Source organism: Physeter macrocephalus, unplaced genomic scaffold, assembly GCF_002837175.3.
Source record: "Physeter macrocephalus isolate SW-GA unplaced genomic scaffold, ASM283717v5 random_439, whole genome shotgun sequence".
NCBI classification, from domain to species: Eukaryota; Metazoa; Chordata; class Mammalia; order Artiodactyla; family Physeteridae; genus Physeter; species Physeter macrocephalus.
In genome coordinates this window covers 39,497-54,088 of record NW_021145725.1, presented here as the reverse complement: position 1 = coordinate 54,088, position 14,592 = coordinate 39,497, and the positions used below count along the sequence as shown (strand labels likewise).

Below are 14,592 nucleotides of genomic sequence, written 5' to 3'. Positions count from 1 at the left end.
AGGTTTTTAAAGGCTGAAAGGGGGCAGAAAAAGGAACTTATTAGCAAAGAAAGCATTGTTCTCCCAAAAGGAACAGAAGGGGCCTACTGGTCATATCACCTCACCTAGTGCTGACCTAGTGCTGACCGGGTAATTCCAGGTTGACTGGTTAAAGGTTACATTCCTGAGGGGTTGAGACAACAATTAGGTTAGGTATTAAGTCTTGGTTTGGTGATGTGTGGTTTGGCACAAGTGACTCCATTTTGGGCCTTCTGTCTCCTATTTAACACAGTCAAGTGATAAATTGTGTTTTTAAAACGTGGGAGTAGGAAAGGAAGTACTGAAACTTTTTTATGTTAAGAAAAAGGGTCATTTAAAACAATTCTTCTATTTTAGAAAAATCCTCTTATAAAGTATGGATTCTTTTTGTCTCCTCACTGCTGCCCTCACCTGGAAGCAGTGATGCTCGGCTCAGGGCCCTCAGTGCAGTCACATGACATGGTAAAAGATCTGAGTCACAGAGATACACCTGGAAAGGCCCTGGGCCTCAACTTTAAGATGGATTGAGAATGGGACCCAGAGCTGTCCCCGAGACCCCATGTGCCCAGCCAAGCTGAGCTCTGAATTTTAGATCTTCCCGTTCAACCCTGCAGCCAAAGTGACCTTCCCTGCTCCAAGTCCTCCAAGGAGGGTTTCAATCAGGGTACGGCTTTACTAGGCCCCATCTACAGACCTCATTTCTCTTCTGCCCCTTTTTCGCTTCTCCAGGAACTCTGACCTCAAGCTTGTTACCAAATGCAAGTTTGTGTGCCTGAGACACAGTGAGGCCAAACGGACCTAAACCTCAGAGTCTGGTGCAGAGAGAGGTTTACTGCAGGGCCAAGCAAGGGGAGCGGGTGGCTCATGCTCGAAAAACCCCAACTCCTCGATGGTTTTCAAGGAGAAGTTTTTATAGGCAAAATTTGGGGTGAGGGCTGCAAGGTGTATGACTTTCTTCTGACTGGTTGGTGGTGAGGTAACTGGACGGTGCTCCAGGAATGTTCAGCCCGAAGTTACCATCCTCCACCTGGGTGGGGACCTTAGTTCCCGCAGAAGAACTCAAAGATATTGTTATGTACATTCCTTGAGGAAGAACCAGGACCCTGCCCCGAGGCTTCACTATTGTTTCTTGACTGCTCCTTCTTTGTTTCCCTTTGTATTCCCTCCCTTCCCTGATTAGCAACAGTTTGGATCCACCCTTTGGAACTCAGGGAATATCAAGGAGGCTGAATGAAGCTTAGAAACTAGAAACTAGGGGCAGGGAAAGGATTTGTACTTGGTTTCACGCTGACCCAAACACTCGAGTCACACTCTCACAACCTCATCATCTAGGCATTTCCTTGGCTACCTCCTCCAAGCTTTTGCCAAAACTCAACCAGAAATTCTCAGATCTCGGGGCTGGGGGTGATAAGTTGGGAGACTGGGATTGACCTATACACACTACTATATATAAAACAGGTAACTAATAAGGACCTCCTGAATAGCACAGGGAACTCTACTCAAAACTCTGTAATGACCTATATGAGAAAAGACTCCTAAAAAGAGTAGATATATGTGTCGACTAAAAAACTCTTCACAACCTAAAAGTTGAGAGTTACGTTTTATTCAGCTGGAGTTTTTAGGACTTCAAGCCCGGCAGTCAGCGTCTCAAGTAACCCTGAGGAAATTGCTCCGAGGAGAGGAGCGGGAAGGGGAGCCAGGATATATAGTTTTGTAACAGAGGGCAGGTAGTAGGAACAAAAGATTACTGTTAATAAAAGAAAACCAGATCTCTCAAGTTAAGGAATTTAACATTTTTCTATGTACGGGAAGATGCAAGAGTTGGGCTCACTGAAAGCGTTCCTTTGATATGCACCTCAGCTGTCTGGGGCCAGTGTCCTGTGTTTTCACAGACTGAGCTTCCTCAGGGCTCACCACAGGGAGTGGCTGCAGTCTGATGGCTGCGAGATGGCAGGTATGCTTTCCTCCCTGAGTCCCCTCAGGGCTCACCAGCGTAGCCTAGTGAGCTGAAATTGCTGATGACTGTCACAGTCGTCATCCTTTGTTTACTGACAATGGCAGGCAATGTTCCATTTACCCTACGTATATGTATAACTGGTTCACTTTGCTGTACAGCAGAAACTAAAACAACATTGCAAATCAACTATACCCCAATAAAAAATTAATTAAGGGCTTCCCTGGTGGTGCAGCGGTTAAGAATCCGCCTGCCAATGCAGGGGACACGGGTTCGAGCCCTGGTCCGGGAAGATCCCACATGCCACGGAGCAACAAAGCCCGCGAGCCACAACTACTGAGCCCGCGCGCCACAACTACTGAGCCCGCGTGCCTAGAGCCCGTGCTCCGTAACAAGAGAAGCCCCCGCAATGAGAAGCCCGCGCACCACAACGAGGAGTAGACCCCGCTCACCGCAACTAGAGAAAGCCCGCGCGCGGCAACGAAGACCCAACGCAGCCAAAAATAAATAAATTAAATAAATAAAGTTTTTAAAAATAAATTAAAACAATTTTAAAAAAGAAATTCTCAAATCTCAATTTCTCCTCTGACTGCCTTTTAAAATATTGCAACATGTTTTCTCAGCACCTCACCCCACCCTCCTACACTCCTAATCCCCTTACTCTGCTCCATGTTTCTTTTTCTTTCTTTTTTTTTTTTTGGCATGCAGGATCTTAGTTCCCAGACCAGGGATCGAACCCATGCCCCTGCAGTGGAAGCTGAAGTCTTAACCACTGGATCACCAGGGAAGTCCCCGCTCTATTTTTCTTTATTGCATAGTATTTACCTTCTGATTTACTATAGAATTTCTTGTTATTTATTTTTGAATTGTCTATCTCTCCTAGCTAGAATATAAGTTCCCTGAGGGCAGGAATCTTTACCTATTTTGTTCAGCTGTACCCCAAGTCCCTAGTATGGTGTGTGGCATATAGCAGGTGCTCAATAATATTGGGGCAATGGATGAAAGAATTCTCTGTTGTTAGAAAAATTACTATGCCTTGTCTCACCATCCATACCAATAGGAATAATGATGTTTTGTATTATAGGGAAACAAAATAAACAAAGAGTCATCCCTTTCTCTGGGAGAAAAGATCAGCACAGGGCAATCCATTTACCTCTTCCCTCACAAAACATTTATTAGTGATTTTGATTTTGCTGGACCCGTGCTACCCAAACAGCCAGGTTACATAGGAATCATGAGCGGACTTTAGTGCCTGATCGTAGTAGCCAGGTGACATTGGGCAAGTTCCTGCCTAAGTCTCCTCACTGGTGAAATAAGGCCAGTGGTACACCTTCCTTATAAGTATTAAATGAGTTAATATATATAAGCCTCAAGGAACAGTCCCTAGGTGTAGTAACTGCTAGGTAAGTATTTATTATTGTTTCCATTGATGTTATATGATGTTAAAACAGGGTTGCCAGATTTAGCATATGAAAAAACAGGATGCCCAGTTAAATCTGAACTTCAGATAAACAACAAATCGAGTTTTAGTGTAAGTATATCCCAAATATTGCATGGGATATACTTATACTTGAAACATTCGTTGTCTGTCTCAACTTCAAATATAACTAGGCATCCTATATTTTATCTGGCAACCCTCCATCAGAACCATACTTGATGCTTTTCAAAGGCCTGTCACCTCCTTGTCTAGTTCTAGTCTCACAACGGGTTTTTGAAGTGGAGCAAGCACAGATTATTTTGCCCCTATAAATCTGAGCAGATGAAGTTGAAGAGACAGGCAGAGATGCTGTGCAGGATCACACAGCCCGTGAGTGACAGAGCAGAGCTTGAAGCTTGAGGAATTGTAGCTGTGGGGCTAGTGTTCCTTCCCCAGCCGGTGCTGGAAGTCAGGCTCTCCCCTCGGGGAAGCTTTTAATGTAAAAGGGAAGACTACAGACAAGACGCAATCCCACTTGTCGGTCTGTGCTGAGTGCTACAAAATTAAAGAAAGTATAAGAGCTAAGGCTAGCATCGTGCCAAGCCGCTGTGGATTCTATTGCTGTGAGCAGATCTACTTTGCACTCTGTGGAACAACCTCGAAAACCTTAGTGTGTGAATTCCAGTCCACACAATAAGCACCAATATTAATCTTCCTGTTATTTTCTTTCCAAAGGGGGTTCAAATAATGATTTGGTCTCTGTAAAAACACTTTGTATTTTCACATAGGTCAGTGGTTCCCTGCCTTCTTCGGTCTAAGTATCCTCTCCGACAATTTATGAATTATTTTGTTTTAGACGCTGTGTTAATTTTTGCTTTGTATACATTTTCTTAATAATAATACAGTCACGTGACTAAACATCTTTAAAAGTAGAAAAGGGCCTGACAGGGACTTCCCTGGTGTTCCAGTGGTTAGGACTCCAGCCTCTCACTGCCCAGGGCCGGGGTTCGATCCCTGATCAGGGAAATAAGATCCCACAAGCCGGGCAGTGCAGCCAAAAAGAAGGGGTGTGGGGGGGACATGACAAAGATTCTTTGACTAAACTCTACTCAGGCTCCCCTGAACTTTACAATGAGGCCTCAATTTTTGGACTTCCGTGTGTTCATCTCTGCATCTTCCAATTTTAGCAAGAATCCTGTTAAATTGCTTTAGCCAGAATCCTCCATCGCACCGGTGCCGGGTAGAAACTGGGAGACAGAGTTTTGGGTGAAGTAGAAAAGGACAGTATTGCTTTGCCAGGCAAATGCGAACACGCAAGGCTACTGCCTCAAAAAAATGTTTGTCCCAACCCAAGAGGATTTGAGGGGGAGCTTTATAACAATACTTCCACGGTGGGGTTGCTGACAAGATGAGGGTGTGTGCAGGGTCTCAGGGTCTCCGGATCTTGATGAGCTTCTCTGGTCCCTTTAATCTTGCCTCATGTGGTTTCTCGGCAGCTCCTCCCTTGATTAGCAACTGTTCGAATCTGCCCTTTGGAACTCACGGAAGGTCATGCAGGCTGGAGTCTTGCCTGCAAGAAACGGGGGACAAAAAAAGGCTTCCGTGCCCAGGATCCCATAACCCCACCCCCTTTTCACTAAGCACTGGACCACCGGGGAATTCCTCTCTCTCTCTTTTTTTAAATGGAAGTAGAGTTGATTTACAATTATTTGCCCTTCCTCTTAATCCTCATAAATTTAAGAGATACTTTATTTCCTTTTCTGTCTATTCACAACCTTTGCCCATTTTTCTTAGATCATTTGTAAGTGGAATTAGGGAAATTAGCATTTTGTTTCTCATGAACTGCAAATACGTTTCTCAGTTTGTTGTTGGTGTTCTGATTTTCCTTGTGATTTTTGCCATGCGTATTTTTTTTTAAGATGCAGTCTAATTCTGTTTTCTGGATTTTGTATCATAGTTATAAACGTCTTCCCCACCCCAAGGTTATTAACGTATTCACCCCCTTTTTCTTCCTAGTAATTTTATGGTTTGATTTACTACATTTAAATTTATGATCCTTTTGTAATTTGTCCGGGCACAAGGTGTTAGGTGTGACACCTTTGATTTTTCCCAGATGGTTACTCAGTTGTCTCATTTATTGAATAATCGTTTTTCCACTGACGTGAGATGCCATCTTTAAGGCATATTAAATTCTTTAAAAAAAATTTTAATAGTGTTCATTTCTTTTTTTTTTTTTTTCTTAAGAAATTTATTTTTGGTTGCATTGGGTCTTCATTGCTTCACGGGCTCTCTTCAGTTACAGAGAGCGGTGCGCGGGCTTCTCATTGCGGTGGCTTCTCTTGTGGCAGAGCACCGGCACTGGGCCAGCGGGCTTCAGTAGTTGTGGCTCGTGGGCTCTACAGCGCAGGCTCAGTAGTTGTGGCGCACGGGCTTAGTTGCTCCGCAGCATGTGGGATCTTCCCGGACCAGGGCTCGAATGCGTGTTCCCTGCATTGGCAGGCGGATTCTTAACCACTGTGCCACCAGGGAAGTCCCATATTAAATTCTTATACTCATGTCTGTTTGTGAACTTTCCTGTTCTCTTTATTTAAATCCCAGTGTTGTATATTATTGAAGGTATATAATATCTGTTAGTGCCTTCTTACTTTTTTTTTCCAGAAAAGTTCTCACTTTATCTTTTACATATGAAATTTAGAATCTGATTGTCTAATTTTTAAAATACTGTTATTTTTATTTTTAACATTAAACATTTTGCCCTACCCCTCCCACACTCTGCACATAATGCTTGGAGCTCTTTGTCCTCAGCTTTAGCTCAGTGCCTGGCCCAAAATCTTTGTTGAGTAAACAAATGAATAGATAAACCAATGGACAGAGGTAGGAATGAATGCAAATTTAGGTTTGTGCTGGTTTACCCTAGCGAGAAGCTCCCCTCCCCCACTCTAAAGGACAGGAGCTAAGGTCGTAGGGAAAAAATTAGGAAAACTTGTAGCAAATTCAGTGCCTCCTCTTTAAATGGCTTGGTGTCTCAGCTCTTCACGCACTCCCACACCCCCAAGTCTTTGTGCAGACCAAATAGCTTTTGCAGTTTGAGGGCTTTCTTTTAAGCAGGGAGCAAAAAATGCTAATAATGTTTCCAGTTTCCATTCTTGCCCTTGCTAGGCGTGTGAGCTGTGATCTCCAAAAGTACAAAAAGGCCTGGGGACAGCCCTAGGGGTGGGTGGGAAAAAGATCAACTAGATTTGAGAAAAGTAAGCATTTAAAATACCAAGAAGTTAGAAAAATCTTAGGGGGTGTGTGTGTGTGTTTTAGCCATTAGAGTAAATGCTACTCTCTCTTCTGCCCTAGTGAAACCAAGCTTTCTAGGAAAGAGGCTGGAGAGGGCAGCCTAATCTCCGTAGGAATTATCTATTTCAAAAGACTTCTTGAGTCCAGACTAAGAAATGGGTGCTGAGAATGAATTTAAGAATTCCCTAGGCTGGGATTAACAGATACACACTACTATGTATAAAATAGATAAACAACAAGGGCCTACTGTATAGCACAGGGAACTATACTCAATATTACATAATAATCTATAAGGGAAAAGAATCTAAAAAAGTATATATATATGTGTGTGTGTATATATATATGTAAATAGCTGTGCTGTACACCTGAAACTCACACGATATTATAAATCAATTAAAAAAAAAGAATTCCTTAGCCTTATTTGGTTAAAAAACAGAATTTTGTTTGTTTGTTTGTTTGTCTTTTTAAGAAAAAGCTTCTTCCGGGTACAGTCTAAATGGGCCACAGTCTTAGGATGATGGCATCAGTGAATGTATTCACTTATTCATTCATTTAGATAGGGTCATCAGGGAAGACTTTTCTTTTCTTTCTTTTTTTTAAGAATAAATTTATTTATTTATTTTTGGCTGTGTTGGGCCTTCGCTGCTGCACGGGCTTTCTCTAACTGCGCGAGCAGGGACTACACTTCGTTGCGTTATGCGGGCTTCTCACTGCAGTGGCTTCTCTTGTTGCAGAGCATGGGCTCTAGGGGCGCAGGCTCAGTAGTTGTGGCCCACGGGCTTAGTTGCTCTGCGGTGTGTGGGATCTTCCTGGACCAGGGCTCGAACCCATGTCTCCTGCATTGGCAGGCGGAGTCTTAACCACTGCACCACCAGGGGAGTCCAGGGAAGGCTTTTCTAAGATGATATTTGAACAGACACCTAAAGGATTGGCGAGAATAAGCCAATTGAAAATCTAAGGGAATAGTGTACAGGACAGAGGGAACAGCGAGTACAGAAGCCCTGAGACGGGGTCATGCTTGGTATAATCCAAGAACTGCCAATGCCAGTGTGGCTGGAGCCCATTGAGACAGGCTGAATGTGGCCAGAGATGGGGCAGGCTGGCTGGGGAGAAATGGGAAGAGAGAGTGAGAGACAGGGTCCCGAGGAGCAGATTCTTCCTAACACCAGTTCACAACATGCTTTGGGTGTGAGTCTACCAGCCAGGCAGAAGTTTTCAAACCTACTGAAACTGCACTGAAGCAGCGGGCATCCTGGTGTGACTACCTGAAGGGAGAAGACAAAGGGATGTTGTGAGTGGAGGGTAGGGACAACACAGACCCCTTTTTCATTCTCAAATAATCACAGGTACAGAGTGCCTTTCTAGTTTATCCCTCTGGCTTCACACATAGCCGGGAGCTTTGATCTGAAGGATTACAGCAATGCATTCTGGATTTGGTAATTACATGGGAGAAAAAAAAAACTTTTTCTACTCTCTTAGGTTCATCATCTAGGACATGAAAATTAAACTGATAAAAGACAGATTAACAGGAGAAAACAGTTTGTTTCATATGCATAAGAGTAGCCAGCGAAAGAAGTAGCTGGCTTCTTAAATGGTTAAAATTAAAGGCTTATACACCTAACTTAGTAGGGAAAAGGGAGGGAGAGAGAAGGCTTCTAGGGGAAAAACCCAATAGGTTTCTTTAGGGAAGCCCAGTGGGTTTTTAGAACAGGTGAGAGATAAGAAGGTTTGTGATAATGATTGTCTACACGGGTATGCATGGTATTTCTGCCTTCTTGAGGGCCATTAAGTGGATTTATGGTATCCTCATTTCCTAGCAGTTGCTGATTTTAGCTGGGTAAGGAAAACTCAGAAAAGCTTTTTTTCTGCAGCTGTTGAATCTTAAATGTCTTCAGCTTAAAATCATCTTGATATCAACTCTGGGGTCTTGAGTGGGTCCCCACATTATCTAATATATATCTCATAGCATCTTGTGCCTATTTTCCAAAATATAAAAATGCACATGTAATTGACAGATGAAACTAATGCCCTTTGATCAGAGCTGCGCAGAGAATACTCGCTTTATATGTCCTCCTAAGACGGGGATCTGAGCTCCTAGGACTCACCCTTGAAGAGCAGTACAAGACCACCAGCCCCCCCAAGCCGCAGGGGAGCCTTCACCTCGCTGACCCCACCTCAGCTCAGTGCCTGCAGCTCCTTGTTGCCTCTCACAGCAGCGGCCAGGCTTCCTGAGCACTGGTTCCCATGCAGGACCACCAGCCAGGCCCAGAGGCGACGGATGCCTTCCTCTCCCTCTTCCTAAAGCCCCCCTGTGCCCAAGTCCTGGCCTTTTCACTTCTGAAATCTATCTCAAATTTGCCTTCTTGCATCTCCGCTGCCACTACTCTAAGCTATCATCATTTCTTGCTGGGCTGTTTCAGTGGCCTGGTAATTGGTCTGTGGCATCTACTCTGGCTCTTCCCATTCCATCCTCTGCATTGTAGCCAGTGATCTAAATCTGAAGATGCTGTGTCATCATCTTGCTTAAAACTTTTTCATAGTTTCTGGTTACTTTTATTATTTTTTAAATTTATTTTTTAAACATCATTTATATAAATATTTAGTTACTTATTTGGTTGCACTGGGCCTTAGCTGCAGCAGGCGGGCTCCTTAGTTGCGGCATGTGGGCTCCCCAGTTGTGGCATGTGAAATCTTAGTTGTGGCATTCATGTGGGCTCGAACCCAGGGCCCCTGCATTGGAAGCATGGAGTCCTATCCACTGCACCACCAGGGAAGTCCCTCTGGTTACTTTTAGAATGAGAATTAAATCCTTAGTATGATCTACAGAGCCTTACAAATTTTGACCCTGTTATGGGCTGAATTGTGGCCCCCTCTCCCCCAAATTCCTGTGTTGAAGCCCCAATTCCCAGCACCTCAGAATGGAGACAGAGCCTTTAAAGAGGTAATTGAGGTTATATAAGGTCCTTGGGGTTGCCCCTAATCTAATATGACTGGTGTCCTTATAAGAAGAGGCACCTAGGACACAGACAAGCAAAGAGGAAAGACGATATGAAGATACAGTCCATCTGCAAGTCAAGGAGAGAGGCCTCAGAAGAAAGCAACCCTGGGACTTCCAGCCTCCTCAGCTGTCAGACGATACATTTCCATTGCTTAAGCTGCCTAGTCTGTGGTACTTTGTTATGGCAGCCCTAGCAAACTAATACTGGCCCCTACGTACCCATCCAGCTTTAATGTGTCTACAAAGCTCCCTTTACTAAGTTTCTAGAACTTGCCTTGCTCCCTCCCACTATGTACCGGTACCAAGCTATTCCCAAACTTCTTTCCCTTGCCCATTCCCACCACAGAAGTGAAATACTAGCTTTCCCAGCATCCCTTGCACCTAGGGATGGTCATATGATCATAGACCAAGGAGCTCTGAGGGGAAGGCTGCAGGGAGGCCTCTGGGAAAGATGTCCTGGGTTTTCTGGATAAGTCAGGCTTCTGCTTGGTCCTCCCTACCTCCTGCTGTTGAAAACCATCCTTATGTCTGGAGCTGGGCTGATAAGAGGACAAGCCTGAGCACAAGAAGTAACGTACGGAAGATGGTAGAACAGAGAGAGCCTCAAAGACAGAGTGCAAGAATTGGCCCAGCACCAGCAGCCACCACCTCCGTATTTTTCGTTGTACGAGAAAAAACAAAAACACCCAATTGTTTTAGCCACTGGCAGTCAGATTTTCTGTTTCTTGAAGCCAAAAGCATTTCTAACCAATGTATGACTTAAGGCTTTGCACATGCTGTTCCCTTCTCTGGAATGCTATTCCCTCCTCTCCCCAACCTCAGACCTCAGCTCAAGTATCACTTTCTTGGGGAAGTGTTCTCTAAGCTCCTGACCAAGTCCAACCCCTCTGATCCACTCTCACACTCCAGTTCCCCATCCTTCATAACACCTGTCATGATGGAAACATTACGTTTGTTTGTGTACGATTATTTGAATGTTGGTCTTCCCCCCCCAAATCTCTTGAGAGCAGGGACTGTATTTATATTTGTTCACTGTTGTACCTCCAGTATCCATCACGCTCAATATGTGTAGAATGAATGAATGAATGAATGTCAAAAAGGCCCAAACCCAGGACATGCATTCATTCAAACTAGAGCAGTGTCTGGTGCATCATTACAGTTCAATAAATATATGTCTAATGAGTGAATGAATGGGGGAAACAAAGGTGAAAAGTAGCAGCACCTGTCCTCAAGGAATTTAGAAGCTAAGAGTGGAAGCAGACCCCAAAGCAGAACATTTTACTGGGAATGTGCAGTGGTAGAGGCACCTGCAAGGTGCTGTCAGAGGTCAGAGAAGCAGCCATTACGCCAGACTGATTGAGAGAGAGGGTAGCAGGGAAAGTGCCACACGAGCTGAGCCAGCCGTGTGCCCTTGCTGCAGACCGCAGACGCACAGGCGTGGGGCTCAGGGACCGGATGGTGGAGGAGGGCAGCTGGGGGCAGTTCTGCATTCACTGTTGAAGCATAAAATCCTCGGCAGGAAAGGGCAGGCTGCAGCCAGCTCTGGGGGAGGTGGGGAGGACAGGGAGGGGTTCGACTTGACCTGCAGGCAGTGGGGAGCCCCGGGAAGGTCTTGGGCAGGAGCCTGGCGCCAGTGCAGGTGGTCAGATCACAATCTAGCAGCAGAAGAAAGGTAGCTCTGAGTCCTGAGCTGCCAGCTTCACCGTGGTTACCTACCCTTCTAACTGGGATGATTCCGAGTCCCAGGCAAGGTTTCTCCACACAAGCTGTTCCGAAAAACAAAGTAACCCTGTGAACTGAGTCAAGGAAATGGGTCCTGACCATTCATCAAGGACTCTGGCACCTGCCCTGCACTCTCTCCACCCCAGGCCAGACCAGAAGGCTGGGTGTCTTTAAAATCCACGGGGAGACTTCCCTGGTAGTCCAGTGGTTAAGACTCCGAGCATGGGTTCGATCCCTGGTCGGGGAACTAAGATCCCACATGCCACACAGCATAGCCAGAAAAATAAATAAACAAAGCAAATCAAATCAAATCCACGGGGACCGCCCTGACTCCAGTTTTCTATGCACTCACCCTCAGGGGCCATTTCCTACCTTAAAAAAAAAAAATCCCTACTATATATAAAATAGATAACCAACAAGGACCTACTATATAGCACAGGGAACTGTATTCATTATTTTGTAATAACCTATAAGGGAAAAGAATCTGAAGAAAAACTAGATATACATGTATGTATAACTGGATCACTTTGCTGTACACCTGAAACTAACACAACATTGTAAATCAACTAGACTTCAATAAATAAACATATATATGTATATGTGTATATATATATATATATATATACCTCCAACTTAAAAAAAAAATCCCAGATACCTTCTCTACTGTTTATATCCAGGCCTTTTCAGCCCCCCTAACTGCTCTACCTCCAGCCACTGCTCTTATAGCCCATTCTCTGACCACAACCTATATCTCCTCTTTGGAATTCTCAGTCCAATAGGGGTTTCAGGGACAATCATTCTGTGAGCCCAGGACCCCCCAAGAAAATGCCATTTGTCATAAAATCTTTCTTGGTCATCAGATCCTGCCCTAAATCAATGAAAGGCTTCAGGCTTTAAATAGAAAGCTGAGACTTCCCTGTTGGTGCGGTGGTTAAGAATCCACCTGCCCATGCAGGGGACATGGGTTTGAGCCCTGGTCCGGGAAGATCCCACAACTAAGGAGCAACTAAGCCCGTGCGCCACAACTACTGAGCCTGCGCTCTAGAGCCCGCAAGCCACGACTCCTGAGCCTGCATGCCAGAACTACTGAAGCCCGCGCACCTAGAGCCCGTGCTCCACAACAAGAGAAGCCACTGCAGTGAGAAGCCTGCGCACCGCGATGAAGAGCAGCCCCTGCTTGCCGCTGCTAGAGAAAGCCCGCGAGCAGCAATGAAGACCCAACGCATCCAAAAATAAATAAATAAATAAAATTTCAAAATAAAAAATAAATAGAAAGCTGGCCGATTCCATTTGATTATACTCTGGCAATGGGGATTCTGGTTCCAACACTGCATTTGAAATGTAAAAATGTGTGGTGTGATCTAAGTGTCCATCAACAGATGAATGGATAAAACAAAACGCGTTTTACATTCCCTGGTGGTCCAGTGGTTAGGGCTCCGCGTGTCCACTGCAGGGGGCATGGGTTCGATCCCTAGTCTGGGAACTAATACGATGGAATGAATATGATTCAGCCTTAAAACAGAATGAAATTCTGACACATCTCCAACATGGATGGACCTTGAGGACATTATGCTAAGTGAAATGAGCCAATCACAAAAGGACGAATACTGCATGATTCTGCTTATATGAGGTACCTAAACCAGTCAAATTCATAGAGACAGAAAGTAGAATAGAGGTTGTCAGGGCCAGGGGAGGGGAGAAGCGGGGAGCTGGGAGAACGGGGATGGTGACAAGTTTGTGGGGATGAGGGATGTCATTATGGCTGCACAACAACATGAATGTGCTCACCACTGTGAACTCTACACTCGGGAATGCTTAAGGTGGCCAATTTTATATTACGTGCAATTTAACACAATTAGAAATTTCAAAAATATGAATGGGTTTAGGAGTATTTGGAACAGATAATACACACACAGTGGAGTGCCTGTTCTGTGTGAAGCCCTGTGTGAGCCAGAGCTGCCCCAGGAGCCCAGTGTACTCATCAGGAAGGCAGACATCACTGGGAAGAGGATCCAGCACCGGGCACTGCAGGCAGCTACCAAATAAGGAGGTGTATGAGCTATAAATAGCTGCTAAGACTGGCTGAGGCATGCCCTGACTTTAAGATCAGCTCAGCTGTTAGCTGCCTGGGACACACTAGGCTCTAGCTCAGTGTGTTTCCTCCCTCCTCACACCCCACCTGTCCTGCCAAGGCCTCCAGCTCCTCCCTCCCTCTTGCATCTGCCCAGTGGCCCCATCAGCTGACGGCCCTAGGATCCCGCCCTGACCGGGCTTATAGACCACACTTCCTGGCTGTGGCCACAGGTGCTCCAGCGGATAGTCAAGTCTGGGGTCAGAAGGGACTTCTCTTCAGGGACCTCCCTGGTGGTCCAGTGGTTAAGACTCTGTGCTTCCAACGCAGGGGGCCCAGGTTCGATCCCTGGTTGGGGAACTAAGATCATCCCACATGCCACATGGTGCGGCCAAAAAATAAAAAATAATTAAGAAGGGACCTCTTCCCCTACTTTACAGATGGGGAAATGGGAGGCGAGGAGATGTGCCCCAAGTTCCACAGTCACCCGGAGGCAGAGCTGGGTGAGGATGCTCCATGCCTCCCTCTCTCCCAAACCTCACTGTCCTTTTGGTGCCAGGGCCTTCCCAGGGGACAGGTAAGAATCTGCAGCGGTGGCTGAAATTTATCTCTTCCTCTCCCCCAGGTGAGGCTATAGGACATTATCAGTTTGCCAGTGAGATGTCCATCTGCTGGGCCTACACAAAACACTCAGGGAGTGGGACTTCCCTGGTGGCGCGCAGTGGTTAAGGCTCCGCCCTCCCGATGCAGGGGGCCCAGGTTCCATCCCTGGCCAGGGAACTAGATCCGGCGCTCCGAGTGCTGGACTCGCAGACACAGATTATAAAGCAACTGTGCTCATAGATATAAATGCTAAATGTAATTTTAGCCGGGAATTGGGAATGGTGGAAAAAGTCACACTGGGACTTCCCTGGTGGTCCAGCGGTTAAGACTCGAGCCCCCAATGCAGGGGGGCCCAGGTTCCATCCCTGGCCAGGGAACTAGATCCCACATGCATGCCGCAACTAAGGAGCCTGCCAGTCGCAACTAAGACTTGGTGCAACCAAATAGATAAAAAAAACAAAAAAAACCCAACAGGGGGTGATGACTTTTCTTTTCTGGTGTCTGCGTGTGTGCGTGTGTGTGTG

General features: G+C 45.6%; 1 non-coding gene across 1 annotated transcript; it reads left to right on the top strand.

Annotated features, from left to right (window-relative positions):
* Positions 1-13,752: 13,752 nt before the first annotated feature.
* Positions 13,753-13,825, top strand: TRNAG-UCC (transfer RNA glycine (anticodon UCC)). Its single transcript has one exon. It is a non-coding gene; the product is annotated as a tRNA-Gly (tRNA).
* Positions 13,826-14,592: the final 767 nt, after the last annotated feature.